Here is a 16,218-nt window from a genome sequence, read left to right as displayed (position 1 = left end):
AATTCCAATTTGATTTTTGTTGCGTGCCTCCTTCATGGTGTTGTAATTTCAGTGGCCAGCAGTGCTGTTTCATCCGCATTTTAGTGGTAATTCACTTTCGGTTACCTCATTCGATCGGGGATACTGGGGTTACTTATTTTTTCATGCTTAGCCCAACGCATTTCGAGAATTAATACCGATTTCCAAGTGCATTTTCTTACATTAATATTATTTGTGATGTTTGCATGAGTGATTTTCTGCCTGTCTTGTAGTTTTCTTTTTGAGGTTATACTGTAATCGGAATATTGGACAAAACGAGTGTTGCAATGCTTTTATATGCTAACGTTAGATATGGTAATTTTGGTTGACTACTTACCAGTCTTGTGGCTCATCCATTACAAAGAATATTACACAAAGACAAATTATCACTTACGTTGTTGCACTCATAACCAGTTTAAACAATCTCCTATAGCAACACACATAAAAAAAACACCGGACACCACTTGAAAACGTAGAAGATCTTGAGGTACTCCATCACTTCCCGAAACGACATACAATGGATATAATAGAGGAGCTTAAATTTTTGTACCCACAAAAATATATGAGAAAAAATTCCCAGTGACAAACTAAATGCCGGCCGCTGTGACCGAGCGGTTGTATGCGCTTCAGTCCGGAACCGCACTGCTGCTACGGTCGCAGGTTCGAATCCTGCCTCGGGCATGGATGTGTGTGGTGTCCTTAGGTTAGTTAGGTTTAATTAGTTCTATGACTATGGGACTGATGACCTCACATGTTAAGTCTCATAGTGCTTAGAGCCATTTGAACCATTTGAACAAACTAGATAGCAAATCAATTATTTTTTTCAAATGTTTCTCCTGCATGTTATAAAATGAAATATGTACATTTACTCATAGAGAAAGAGAGAGAGAGAGAGAGAATCTAATCGGTAATTCAGTAGCTAGTAATGGCGAATTAAAATGGTTCAAATGGCTCTTAGCACTATGGGACTTAACTTCTGAGGTCATCAGTCCCCTAGAACCTAGAACTACTTAAACCTAACTAACCTAAGGACATCACGCACATCCATGCCCGAGGCAGGATTCGAACCTGCGACCGAAGCGGTCGCGCGGTTCCAGACTGAAGTGCCTAGAACCGCTCGGCCACACCGGCCGGCACAGTGTAAGTGATGATTTGCCTGTGTGTGATATTTTGCGTAATAAAGGAGACACAAGACTTGTAAGCAGACAAACTGAAACACCATTTTCAACATCAGCATATAAAAGCATGCCAAGATTCATTTTGTCCGATTTTCCAATTGCAGTGTAACCTTAAAACGAAAACTACAACCCAAGAAAGGCATAAAAACACTCATGCAAACGTCACAAAAAATATTTATGTGAACAAATACACTTGAAAATGATGATAAATTCACGAAACGCGTTGCGCTAAGCATGAAAAAGTAACTGTTGCAGTTTTTCATTATTTAGTTCATGAAAGCAGGCTTTCCAAAAAATATCTATTACGATGAACGAAATTAAGATATTGGGGTTATTATAGAAAAATTTAAAGCGAGGCACGTCAAGTTATCAAAATTTTGTACAATCGGTAGACGAAAGATACATTTCGAAAAATGAACATCCACCGAGTTAGCGTGCCAGAATGAACCGCATAATTGTCCCCAAAGTTTGGCAGAAAACAAGCGCACCTCTGGAAATAACAGGAAGTGGAGCTTTATTGCCGTTTCGTAACTGCCCTGCGTGCGAGGGAGGGTAAATCAAGGGAAACGGGGCGAGGGAATGATCCACGCTATCTGGCGGGTAATTGGCTGCGAGGATTGGGCCGAAACGTACCGGTAACCATTTTACACATTTCGCTGTAAACAGCCAAAGCGGGGTTTTCAGTAGCGACGGTCTGTAATAAGTGCTTTGTATAACGTCCACGCAAATATTCCAATATACGTTAATTGTATGTTCGGCTAAATCAATATTGAAACGAGAATCATTAATCGCACATTTCCCGAAAACAGTGCGTAGGTGATTATAAACCGATTGTCGAACTGTATCTGAAAATATTTGACGAAAAATTTCAACCATTAGGATCAGTGATTAAACACGGAGCCTGCGAAATAAAAGCATATGCAAAGCGAAGTCCCCGAGACTTTTCTCGCTGTGTAGGAGTCAGTTTTTTCCTAGAGTCTTCTGTTTCTTACTATGCAGCAACAATTTCCCTGCATTCGTATTCTCTACACGTGGCGGACGTTTCATTTCACAACACGTGTTCCTTGCATGTGGAAAACGTTTTATATCAGGGCACAAGAAATATCCAGTAGCTGCGTTGTTGAACAAAAAATTAGCTGGCTCCGCTTTGAATTCCAACGTGTCGTCAATTCATATCGAACCAGACGGACAGATTTTCTTTAAAAACATGGTTCCTTCAGTAATACAGCAACTTCTAGAACTTGAGACAATTTGAGGTTTGAAACAGGTGAAATGTAGAAAGGAGGAAGGAAAGCTAGAGTTTAACGCCATGCCGACGACGTCGCTATTGGAGACGAAGCACAAGCTGGGATTGGACAATGGTGGCAAAGGAAATCGTCAGAGTCTTCCGTGAAGGAAACGCACAGGCTTTTGTCTCATCCGATTGAGGGAAACCTTGGAGAATTTATGTCAGGTTGATCGGTCGGAAGTTTGCACCTCACTCAGAATGTCAGGTCAGTGTCTTCAGCACTGCGCCAAATTTGGCCCGTAGGTCAAAAGTAGAAATGCTAAACTGGTTGATTGTGATTTCTGCACAACTACACAATTATACGGAAGTAACAAAGAGAAAAAAATATTTCGAAACTATATTATTACTCAACACGATGTTTCCAATCTCAAGCAAGAAAAGAAAAGCAAGCCGTAAAAGCCGACGTCCTGTAATAGTAGACAATAACTGGTTATGTGTGATGCTTTGTTCTCTTATTTCTAAAAATAATCTTATTGGTACAATTTTCGTAATGAATTTTAGAAATGCGAATATCATTTGCGTAGCTAAAACTCCTAGAATGTGTCGTAACCTGTACCCAAACGTTCAAATTTGAACGGAAATAACAATTTGTAGAAAGAGCTTTAAGTTTAATGCATACAAGGTTTCTATAACGCTGTTTGTCTTGAAGATTTTCCAGCTTGAACAATAAATTAAAAAGCCACAGAAGCTGGCATACAATGCCATTATTATCTGGATATAAGCTTCCCCCAGACTTCTCCTTGTATCTACGTTGTTCCTGCATGTCACTAGCCACTTTCCACCATATCCTGTCCTCCCTCTATTTTCTCTCTTGGAAGCTAGCAAAAAACTTCCTTGGTCAATATACTGTGGCGTGCTGTCAAGGAATGCCTGCGATTTCTTTATTCTATTCTCAATGTAGAATGAGGTATTACATGCCATGCGTATTACTCGGTCGACTTTCCTTCTTCGCTGACGCAGGTTACAACGCTCTGCCGCTATAGGGCTCCGAATTGCAGCATGTAACACATCGGTGTTCAATGTTAACTAGGTCGGTGCGTGAGAAACAGCGTGCTGTAATCGTGTTTCTAACCGCAGGAAACGTACCTCCAATTAAATTCCACTGAAGAATGAAAGTTGTATACGTTGATGAGTGTATCGACATCAGTAATGTGCGAAGTTGGGTTTTTCGTGCTCGTAATGAAGGTTGGTTGGTTGGTTGATTCGGAGTTGGGTACCAGACAGCGAGGTCATCGGAAGGTTACGGAAGGATGGGGAAGGCAGTCGGCAGTGCCCTTTCAAAGGAACCATCCCGGCATTTGCCTCAAGCTATTTAGTGAATTCGTGGAAAACCTAAATGAGGATTGCAGGAGGCGGGTTTGAACCGTCGCCCTCCCAAATGCGAGTCCAGTGTGCTAACCACTGCACCACCTCGCTCGGTCGTAATGAAGGGTGACGGTGCTATCCTCAACGTGTATGAAGGAGCTCTGAGTATGTGACGGCGTACGGAAATCGACGAGATTCATCGGAACGAGTTGATGGACTCTTCTGTGACTTCTCTTTGATAGTGACGAAGCGGTGCAAGCAGAGGTGAGATGATGGCAGCGTCAACAAAGTCAAACGTTCTACAGTGACGGTTATCAACAAACTGGTCTCTCGTTGGGATAAATGTGTTCCTCGCCAGGGTGTCTGTGTGAGGAATAGAAATGTAGACATGAAGAATATAGATATAGAATGTTAGTAAAGTTTTTTTTATTTACAAATCTTTAAGAGTTTTCACATAAAAATTTCGAAGGCATTACTTTCCAGCACACTCTCATATCACGCATTCACCTGGCTAAATGTCCTATCCACTTTGATTTCATTTTTAAAACAGTCATAATAATTTCTTCTACTCCCTTGTTCTGGTTGTTTGTTTTCGTGTATCTCTAAGAAATTCCCAGCATGTATCTGTCCAGTGCGAGCTGACGAAGGAATGATGATCAATATGCCGTCAGCACACAAGCTGTAGGGCTGGTAGAGTTTTGTGAGGTCACATCGTGAAAAACGCGGAGCATTTTCATACTTAATGGGCAGAATCAGACACGTCAGATTTCTGCTTCTTGGAGAGGAATTTTGCCAACGAGATGCAAGCTCTCTTTTACGGCACAAGCAAAACTTTGGAGACGCCGTACTGGACTTTGTCGTATGCAACTGAAGGCCAAATGTGGTGATATTTATATTACAACTTACGTGCTTTGAATACATGTGTTTCAAAGAGATTGTACGAGCGGTGTCCAATAAGTAATGCAACACACTTTTTTCTGAAGCGGGTTGGTTTTACTCAGGATTCCAACACATCATATTATCTCCCAATCTTGTGGCTATAAAATCCTATTTTTGAACATAATCTTCGTTCAATGCGTCACCCTTGCGCGACGTTATTCAGAGGGTGTGTATGCCTGCATGATACCACTCTACTGGTCGACGTCGGAGTAACGTCTTGCTGCATCAGCAACCTCCCCAGCATCCACATACACTTCCCGTGGAGTGCATCCTTGATTGGACCAAACAGATGAAAGTCGGAAAGTGCGGGATCTGGGCTGTACGGTGGATGAGGAAGAACAGTCGAGTGAAGTTTGGTGAGTTGCTATCGAGTATGAAGACTTGTGTGAGGTCTTGCATTGTCATGGAGATGTTTGATTGTGATCCGTTGATCACCTCGAACGAGTGACTGCACGTTCCAACACTGTTGGAGTCACAGGTGTGTGCCGCTGGCCGACACCTTTGAGTTCCGATAGGTTTGTGGGACCTTTTTGCGATGATGACAGGCGCCTGACACAACACTCACCGTGTTTCTATTCACTGCCAGGTCTCCGTAGACATTCTTCAAACGCCTCTGAATATCTGCGATGCTCTGGTTTTCCACAAAAAGAATATCAGTGACACCTCTCTCTCTGCTTGGAGCGCATCTCCGTTACAGACGCCATTTTGAAGGCTACGTTTAGCACCGTGATCTGTCGCAACTTCAGGAAGCTGTAGGGGCTGAAGCGAGAATATTCCACAATGTCCCACAACAAATTCCGCATTTTTTCAACTGAGATTGGCTGAGAAAAAATATGTGTTGCATTACTCATCGAACACCCCTCGTAATGTTTGCAGTAAGAAATTTTCCATTTTCTTATGTTAAGTCTCTTGTATTTCATATGTGCATTAAAATTCTGGCGCTGAATAGAGAAAACCATGATCGTACCCAGCCGTGTATCCCGTCCTCCGAAGCAAATCGAAGGCCATGAAAGCCTTCCTTGGGGGCTCCAAAAATATGGAAATCGGATCGAGAGATATCGGAGCTGTATGGAGGATATGTTAAGGCTTTCCAACCAAACTTCAGCAGCGTTGTCGAAGCAACTATGGTAACATGTGGGCGGACGTTGCCCCACAACAAAACAATGCCGTCCGTCAATATTCTGGTTGATTGTACATGATGGCGCGCTTCAATTTTTGCAAAGTGTCCACGTACCGCTGTGCGTTAATTGTGGCACCGTGTTCCAGAAGGTCAACGAAAACAGTCATCAAGACTTCCCAGGAGCTGGCGTGCCTATTGTTTCGACTACGCTGCAAAGGTTTCGCTGGGAAGCCCTTCACATCCTCCATACATTCCGGATCTCTCCCCATACGCACCGAGCGAGGTGGCGCAGTGGTTAGCACACTGGACTCGCATTCGGGAGAACGACGGTTCAATCCCGCGTCCGACCATCCTGATTTAGGTTTTCCGTGATTTCCCTGTGAAAGTACACGGCCGACGTCCTTCCCCGTCCTTCCCTAATCCGAGGAGACCGATGAGCTCGCTGTTTGGTCTCTTCACCCCCAACAACCCAACTCCACTCTCCCCATGCGCTTCCCACATTTTTGGAGGCCCAAAGAAAAATTCGTGGCCGTAGATTTGTTTCGCACGCGAAGAGATGCACGCTTGGATACAATCATGGTTCTGCAGGCAACCGCAGACATTTTTTCATAAAGACATCGCGGTCTTGTCTCACAGTGGGGTAAATCTATTAGCAGTAACGGTGACTACTTTTGAGATAATAAACAATTTACTTACTTTTTTCTGTTTGACTCATTTTTAATTGACTGCCTCTTACAGAAAAGAATGCATTGAGTTTTGTTGAAGGCAGAATTTAAAAACCCAAATTTGAATTAGACCGTTGACGAAATCTTCATTTTCATGCATTGCGAGGGATCTGTCTAAAAGAGCTCGTGACCCAGGCCAACTCTAATAAAAAAAATAGTCATATTCTATCAGAAACCAATTGTCAAATACCATTACTGATAAATTCGTGGGATTTATTGGTTCCTACCTGATCCCTTATAATATTTTTGCATGCTTGTTCAGCCTCACGATCGTATGCTTTTGCAAGTTTCATTTTTGGTCGAGAAAACAAATTATGATCGAAAAGTCCAGGGGACAGTGTCAGGAGACATGTACAACAGATGATTTTCAATTTTTATAAAGCCACACCAGAGATACGACGATCGGTGATCTGATATTTGTGTGCCTCCTGAGCCGAGTGTCGTGCGGAGGACCTGGATTCGATTACGTCTACTGTCATGGCTGCTTCCTCGGTGGGTGGGATGGAATGGGGTGCACTCAGCCTCGTGATGCCAATTGAGGAGCTACCTGAGCGAATAGTAGGGTCACCCGATCTGTTAACCCGACAACGCCTGAAAGTGGGATGAGTTAACCCTGACCCCTCCAGACTGCATACATATGACGCCATTGGTTGATAGCTGACCCGGTAGTCAGTCGGGCCCGATTGGGTTGATTGCGGTCAGAATGACAGTGCTTAAGTTAACCTGATGTTCATTTAGATTTTAAAGAATGTTGAAATCCTTTGGATACAGACGGGGCACACAATCTAGTTTCGAAGTACGCACTGACAAGGAAATGAAAGCCGCGCCGCTTATCCGCGCGGTCTAAAGGGTCGTGTCACGGTACGCGTGGCTCCCCCCGTCAGACGTTCGAGTCCTCCTTCGGTCATGGGTGTGTGTGTCGTCCTTAGCCTAAGTTAGATTAAGTAGTGTGTAAGCTTAGAGACCGATGACCTCAGCAGTTTGGTCCCATAAGACATTACCACAAATTTCCAAGAAAATAAAAGTGCATTCCCTTGTTGTATGATAATTTAAATTCATTACGGAACATAAGCGTTTTAAAGCAATAAACAGCCTTTGGATTACGGAAATATATTTCTCGAGGTGGACTCGCTAAGCACAACACAAGTAGTGTTGCACTTTGACATACATTTCACGTTACATATACGGAAATTGTATAAGAAAACCATTGACGTTTGTTTGGCAGATGGTAGTTTGCCTTCATTTATTTCTTGCGTATACTAACCGAGCAATTAAATTGTCTCCCGGAAATGAACTGAAGACAAACGATAAGACTTCTAGGTCCTTCGAAAGTGAGGGATGATTAGGGTTCTACGTAGGCTCGCTGTTCCATTTCTTTACATGTGTGGAGTCACATCACCCTACCAACGAGGTCCATCAAACGAGAATACATTCAGTTAAGGAGACGAAAATAAACTAGCGGCCTACATTAGACAATGAATGAATCTGTCATGTAGAAGTGACGCTTTGCGAATTCCTCACTTTCCTTTCATGTATTTTCCTATTTTGGAGGCCCAGGAGCACCTTTGCCCCTTTTCCCACTGAGTCCAATTAATTTTTAAGTGGAATAGAACCAAACTGCGGTGGAGGGGAGGCACGATAGCCCAAGAAAGAGTATTTAAAATTTTAAAAGTTTTGTGTAAGAGCCACCTGGCATATAAATTGCACAATCAACCTTACGATGTATGACATGGTACAGCGCCATCATTTACCACTTTACCGTTCGTGAACGGTACACGGAAGGAACGGAAAGCCTCCTCATGAGCTAGAATTTCTCTTCTTTTACCATCAACGATATTTCGCAAGATGTGTGGGAGGAGCGATGTGTTGCTTGACAGTTTTAACAGTAAACTTCTACGTGGTGCACAACGCCTGTATCGGTAGCATATGCCATTGGCGTTGGATGAGGATCTCATTGACGCTCCCGCATCTACTAATCAAGCCCGTAACGAAATGTGCTGCTTTTCTTTGTATACTCACCATCTCCTCCAACAATCACCAGTGGTAACGGGCCCATACTGGCAAATAATACTGAACAACGTTTGGGACGACGTTTCTGTACTCTGCACCACTGCGTGCGAATTGCATTTCCTTTGGATTATGCCAACGAATCTTAGACTAGGAGACAGGCACTGGATATCAGTGCTCACAAAGATGGAGCTGTAGCTCGGAGTCGGTGAAAGTGTGTCATGATTTGCTGGAACTCGCAGTTCGAAACCGACTCCAAGCTTATTCATTAAGAAACAAAACTTCGCCTCGAATGAATGGCTGGAACTACTAAAATTTTGATATTGCATGTTCGATCTGAGAGAAACTTTTTGTTGATGCCTATCTAATCCAGAAAGTGGCTCGTTCGAAATGCTTTGCTTATATTTAGAATGTTTTTTCTACTGACAAAAAACTAGCCTTGTATTGCAACTGGAAGACCTAAAGGACTCTTGTAAAAATTAACAAAGGGAGATGAGGGCTACGCGGTCTCTTGTAGGGTGTACAGAAAAAACTCTCCGAAAAAGAGTATTAGCGGAGCTGCGAAAGACAGCAATGTGTGTCTCGCCGTAAGTATGGAAAGTCTTTCACAGATTTGGTTCGCGGCTCGCGACATGCACTCTAGGCCCCATTCACACCGTAGCATGCGCCATTCAAAGTGAAAGACGTGCTCTGAAGGAAGAATGGTGTCGTATCGTTTCTTCTGATGAAGCGCGATATTGCGTGAGCCGTTTGGTGGCATGTCGTGGTGTTATGGTGCACGGGCCATCAGAAGCGGCCGCTCACGATGGAAGCAGCGGCCTTACCTCCTTTCTACGCCTGGCTCCGTCTTACAGCTTTATATACGATCGACTAGTACCATATATCGGTGTGGGCTACCTCACAGACTAAGGTACTGGACTCGCATTTGGGAAAAGTAGGAATCAATTTCCCGTCCTGCCATCCAGATTGGATTTACTATAGTTTTCCCTGAATCGATTAATTCTAATTCCGGAGTGGGTTTACTGAAAACTGCACGACCGATTTCTTGTATTTTATTGCAGCACAAAGCAATCCCTATTTATGTACATAGCAATCCCTATTTATCCGCGCTGTCAACGCAGAAACCGATCCTATGGATATTACGATGATACGATTAAATGTGCAATTACATTTAGAATCCAGGTGCTACAACTGCAACCAAATACCGTTCCAGATCCTGTCTGTTCACTAAGTCCCTCGAACAGGTTCTGACCTGAATCACTTCACTAAGCATTACTCGAATCGTTCGCGAACCGTGAGACGGTTCTTTTTTCTTTCTTGTTTTCATTCTGATTTCGCGGCTGGCAGGCAGCTGCAAAGTATATGCTCTTTGATTATATGGATAGTAAGTACGGCAACAGTTAAAGTAAAAACATTACAAGATGATAAAACAGCCGTATTCATTAATTAGAAAGGGTAATCGTAATGTAGCGAAGGATGATTGCAGCGATAATGCAGTTGGCGTCGTTATGTTGGTGAGGTGTGTTTCTTCTAAAAGTGGTCTTCGGCAAGTTGATGATTATCTCCAGATAAACGTTTGATGGAATGGTATTCTGGAATGGGAAGTGAAGGTGGAATGTAGATAGGAAGAAATTGAGAGGTTGTAGGTTTGAGTCGGAAAATTTCATGTCAATATTCAGAGCGCTGAGGAAATGAAAGGGGATCTGGATGTGTGTGTGGTGGAATTTGGGTGTAGCACGACTAGAGATGCTGGAGAGGGTTGGGTGCTATTGCCGTCCGGAGTGACCGAGCGGTTCTAGGCGCTACAGTCTGGAACCGCGTGACCGCTACGGTCGCAGGTTCGAATCCTGCCTCGGGCATGGATGTGTGTGACGTCCTTAGGTTAGTTCGGTTTAAGTAGTTCTAAGTTCTAAGGGATTGATGACCTAAGAAGTTAAGTCCCATTGTGCTCAGAGCCATTTGAACCATTTGGTTGGGTGCTATTGGGCTTCAACAAGAGTATCTACGCCTGAGAAAGTGCTTGTGAGAGTTTGGCAATAACGTGAAATAGGACCAAGGCAGCCAGTGACATAAGCTGGGACTCTGCTTAAACTGAACTCATTTAACGGTGTTGGCTCGTACGGACTTCGTATGATCCGCGAGTTCTGCGTCGCTTGGTGAAAGGTGGCAAGCTCTCTTCACTGGATCCATCGCTCAACACATCATCGGTTAAGTTCTTGAGTTCCGTCTCTAATGACCTCATCGTTCGGGGTGTTAAACCCTAGTCATTTTTCCTTCCTCCCTCTCTTCATTTTGCATAAGATACTGACTAATTTTCCATTGAGGGAGACTAAGGAGTAGAACACTGGCTTCACGCTCTGCTGTCTCAGTCTCATTTCGGACTAGTCCATACATTTAAATTGTCGAAGGAGTGTACAATAAATTGCTCTCACACATTGGTAAGTTGAGTGTCAGACTGAAAGGTATTAAAGGAAGAAGGTCTGAAATTGTGTTATTTCTTGGTTTGAATGTAGTAACGAATATGAATCTCTTCCCCCACAGTCGTTGAACGTGTTCAGATAATCAACAGTCTCCAATACTTCAGACTTCACTATCATTGGCAAATGAACAATTTGCTGCAGCCATTCAACATTTCAATTGACATTTTTGTTGCCAGTTGCTTTCTGAGATGGAACACTGCGTAATATGAGAGCAGCCATGGATAAGGTATGGATTCTGAGTTGATGTAGGGTCTTACTACATGATTAGTAGGAAGTATAACCTGAAAAATCCTGCACAATCTCAATTAAGAGGCGTGTGATGGTCGTATAGGTTAGAAACACAGCGTTTTGTCTCTGCAGTACTGTACTCCATCTGTTGCTCTATAGAGTAGCATTCGCTTTGGGAAGTCTTAGTGTCTGGCAGGAAATGGGCTATCGAACAATTTTATAGCCCAGCGAAACACATCTTTCTATCGTAAACAAAACCCTCTATATAAAAAAAAAAAAAAAAAAAAAAGGTTCAAATGGCTCTGAGTACTATGGGACTTAACGTCTGAGGTCATCAGTCCCCTAGAACTTAGAACTACTTAAACCTAACTAACCTAAGGACATCACACATATCCATACCCGAGGCAGGATTCGAACCTGCGGCCATAGCGGTCGCGCGGTTCCAGACTGAAGCGCCTAGAACCACTCTGCCAAAACGGCAGGCAAAAACCCTCTCCATTTCCGTTCGTGCAGAGGCGTCACTTCGAGGCTCTGAGCACTATGGGACTTAGCATCTATGGTCATCAGTCCCCTAGAACTTAGAACTACTTAAACCTAACTAACCTAAGTACAGCACACAACACCCAGTCATCACGAGGCAGAGAAAATCCCTGACCCCGCCGGGAATCGAACCCGGGAACCCGGGCGTGGTGGTCTCTTCGATAGATGAGTTGTTCTACAGTCGTAGTTCACATCGGTCAGCCAGTGTCTTTTAGACCCTACGGTTACGATCGGAATGTCAAGCTAATTCTTGGCAGTGCACTGTCTGTTCTTCTATGTAGATGTGTGACTGAAATGATCCTCGAATAACTGTCTTACTGATATTTCTTCTGTCGTTTTCAATGGATCATAGTCCGTATGGAATACAGTGCCATTATGGTCTGGAAGTCCTTATCTACAATGCAGATTCCACCAGTGTCGAGGGTTTGTTTTACTGTTATTCCTTTTTTTCCCTCATGAGTTTCAGCTCACATTTCCATCATATGTTTCCTTAGTATGAAACTTGTTCATAAGATTGTCCTCTCTTTTTTCGTTTATTGATAGGTGTCTGATTTAGTTAGTACCGTAAATCCTTGTTGGTAATCAGTTCTGATCGTTTCTCATTAACAATTTTCGTAAAACAAGCATTTAAACATGCCCTGGTGCTATTGCCTAGTTACATTTATAACTCTCCATGATTAACATCCATAAATCTGGAAAAATATCTAAAACCTAATTTTTTGTTCTACTCGAAATTACCATTTTTCAACATTTTCATGGGGCTTAGAAGGCATACATTGTTAAAGTGCATGTTACAGAAACTTCATCAGAAGGTTATCTTTTCGTTATTCTGGTCCCGTGAAATATAGTCGCTTGTTAACTCCAACAGCTTCACTCATCACACTAACAGCAGTGGAACGATTTGAAGGGAAGAACATACTCCCAAAGAATTACATACTTTACGGCAGTTGTGTGAGTCGTTTTCGTTTCATGTGTCATTTTACGATTCTGGGCGTTCCGGACTCTTCTCAGATTGATCACCTAAGTTGCATGGTCAGTAAATCAAATATTTTACATGTCAATAAAGCCTAGGCGTAACGAACATCATCATTCTGCGATTTGCTTCAGAAATTCAGGTTCTTGCTTGTTCTGTCTGAACTTTCTGCCTGGGGCATGAGTGTGTGTGTGTTGTTCTTAGCATAGATTACTTTGAGTAGTGTGTAAGTCTAGGGACCGATGAGCTCAGCAGTTTGGTCCCTTAGAAATTCACACAAATTTGAAACAATTTCGAACTTGCTGGAATTCGACAGCGATAAAGAATAACTGCACTCACTCTTCAGGCAGCATTTAAGGAGTAATATTCTTCTTGAACTGCAACTTTCTGTGAGATTGTTTTTCTTTGCCTGCTTCACTATAAGACTCACCCCCTTCTTTTACGTGAGTCGTGTCTGGTAACTGATGACTGGTGTCAGGGCCGGCAATGTTTGGAAATCCAGGAATTTTACTACGAGCCTTTGCTTTCTAAGATGCAAGAATAGGAATATCTGAAACGGCGTTACGAAGTAGAACGGAACCAGAATTTCATTTCTCTCTCTTTGCCAGGACCTGGTTTTGCTTAAGCTTGTGTTTGGCTAGGTCTATATCAATACTTACTACTTATTCATAAGTATTCGTCTTTCTGCAACTTCTTCTTCAACATACCATCTGTGACTTTGTCTTCGGCTGCAGTTGCACATTTTTCTTTCTGTGAATGATGAGTTTTCATCTGGAGTACGATCGTCTATTTCATGCTCTTTGTAGTCTATTGTTGTCTCAGAACTGTCAGCAATAACGATCGTTTTTTGCCTACATCTGTGTTAACGTCTGAGCCACCTATGTTTGAGGCTAACACTTCAAAAGTGATTCTACACCTCTCCCGTAAACAGTGCTAATATTCCGTAATCCATAGTTACGATTATGTTATTGTTAGATAATGGTTGCAGCTCCATCCTTGCTTTTAACTATGGACACCGCGGGAGGCGACTCACACTCTACGTTTGCACCCGTGAGGAGCGAGCTTCAGATCGAGATTTCCGTTCTCGTAGTTTCACCAAATCGCTAAAGGTGAATGCCCAAATTAATCGGCAGATTTTACTCCCCTACCGTCTCCAACCCAAGTTAACAACTATAAATTTTATATGGCACTTGTTTGCCGCTCGTGGTCTCGCGGTAGCGTTCTCACTTCCCGAACACGCGGTCCCTGGTTCGATTCCCGGCGGGATCAGGGATTTTCACCTGCCCCGAGATGACTGGGTTTTATTGTGTCGTCGTCGTCATCATTCATCCCCTTTACGGTCGGAGGAAGGCAACGGCGACCCACTTCCATTAGGACGGAGTTGCGGGTCTGCCGCATCGTTCCCCTACCTGTCAAGCAGCATGGGACTTCATTTCTTATAAGATTATGATATCTGATTGTTATGTTAATAACTGTCAACTATTCAAATGTGGCATATTCATTTCTTTGGGAATACTACGGGTGTAGCAGTGTAGGATGTGGTGAAGTAACTTGACGTGCTTAGAGGGCTGAGGAATTATAGCACAGGATGTGGTGGTAAAAGATGTATTCTGATTTTTAATAATTTCGAAATTCAGTACATCGTCTCAAGACTATTACATTTCAAAATGAACTCCTGTATCTGTTGTGAAATATGCGAGCTTCGGCCATTTCCGAAATCATCAGCCATTTCTATCAAAAATGATTTGCCTCCTCAAGTCACACATCGAGTTATGGTTTAGGCAGATTCCTCCAGTTTGGCTTGTTCTCTGCCACGTATCTCTTGCAACTTTACGGATCTCATTGTCTCACCGATCTGGTGGCCTTCTTCTGGTCTCTACCCATTGTCGTGTCAACTCTATTCCCTGTCATCTTCCTTCTGGTAACGTGACTTCCACAGTGTCCTTTTCACGATGTTCCTGAGCTTTGTGATATGTCGCTTGACGTCTTCATATATTTTTCGGGAGTCGTATAGAGGACATTTCAAATGGCTCTGAGCACTAGGGGACTTAACATCGGAGGTCATCAGTCCCCTAGAATTTAGAACTACTTAAACCTAACTAACCCTAAGACATCACACACATCCATGCCCGAGGCAGGATTCGAACCTGATCCCTTAGCAGTCGCGCGGGTCCGGACTGAAGCGCCTAGAACCGCTCGGCCACCGCGCAGGCTATAGTGGACATTCCTATAGCTTTCAGGGCAGTAGTAAAATTTGCTTTGGTTCAATTCGCACAGCGTCTAGGTCTAGCAGCCATAGCTAAGCACTGCTAAAACGCACTAATCGTGAACTATTTTATTCATATTTACTGGTATCGTGGATATGAAGACTGAAAAGTGTTACTTAAATACTTGCCGTCCTAGTTTGATGCAATGTAACATCATTCACCATGTTTACAAACTGATCAATATAGATGTGTTTGCCGACGCCTCTTGGAGACATTTATCAGTTTAAGAATTTCATGCAGCGACCCATTTGTGGAACATAATCCTAGTTTTCAAAGTATTCATGCAGCGGACAGTTACCTAACTTTTGGATTCAGCATCAGTAAAGAAAGACTGGAATTCGTCACTGGAGTTAGCCAATCGTAAAATATCGCCCCAAATCTCAACTTGTTCAACATTCTTCCCTTCACACTAATTCCCCTATTTTCCCAGTTCGCTTCCGACTTTCCCGTATCAACGACTGCTGACAGCCGCCAAAGCGAAATGGAATTAATTTAGTCTGAAATCTCTTTGTATGGTGTACAATGATTCTCTGAGCCGAAAACCATTTCATAACTGGAATGAAATAGGATTAAAAAAGGTGGACTATTGTTCTATAACCGTCCAGAATTCAGAATACTTCTTGTTCACTGAGCTAAGCTGAATCAGGAATGAGACGTTCTGTTTAAGAGGCTCCTCGCAAAAACTTTGTGCATCACGGAGAAAGGTGATAGGAATATAGTTTTTATTTTGTTAATTTTCTAGAGAAGGCGAAGTATGCAAGTAGCAGTTTACATTTTAGCATGAATAAGTTCACAGCAAATGGGTGCTTTCTACAGAAAGCAGCAAGGAGTTATGTCTTATTAACAAGCACCCAGTGGACGTCGAATCCAGTTATGAAGGTACTGGATCTCCTTATGTTTTTTGTTTGTTTGCCTCAGAAAGCCACTTAACTTCACGTCGTCATTTTTGTCAGTTCAAACGGGAAGGAGAGGACGGTGCCGCGACAAAGGTTCCTTTCTGACGAGAACTTGTCTGGGGTGGAATAGTGAAGTTTTTCACGGCGTTTTACTGGCAACTTCCGATAAATGTGGAACACTGCGCTGCACCTGTGCTGGCTCGCGGCCGCCCGAGTGAGTTGTTGACCTTTCCAGCGGGCACGTGAGATCATTA

Source organism: Schistocerca americana, chromosome X (genome assembly GCF_021461395.2).
Source record: "Schistocerca americana isolate TAMUIC-IGC-003095 chromosome X, iqSchAmer2.1, whole genome shotgun sequence".
Classification (NCBI taxonomy): Eukaryota; Metazoa; Arthropoda; class Insecta; order Orthoptera; family Acrididae; genus Schistocerca; species Schistocerca americana.
This window is presented reverse-complemented; position numbering follows the sequence as displayed.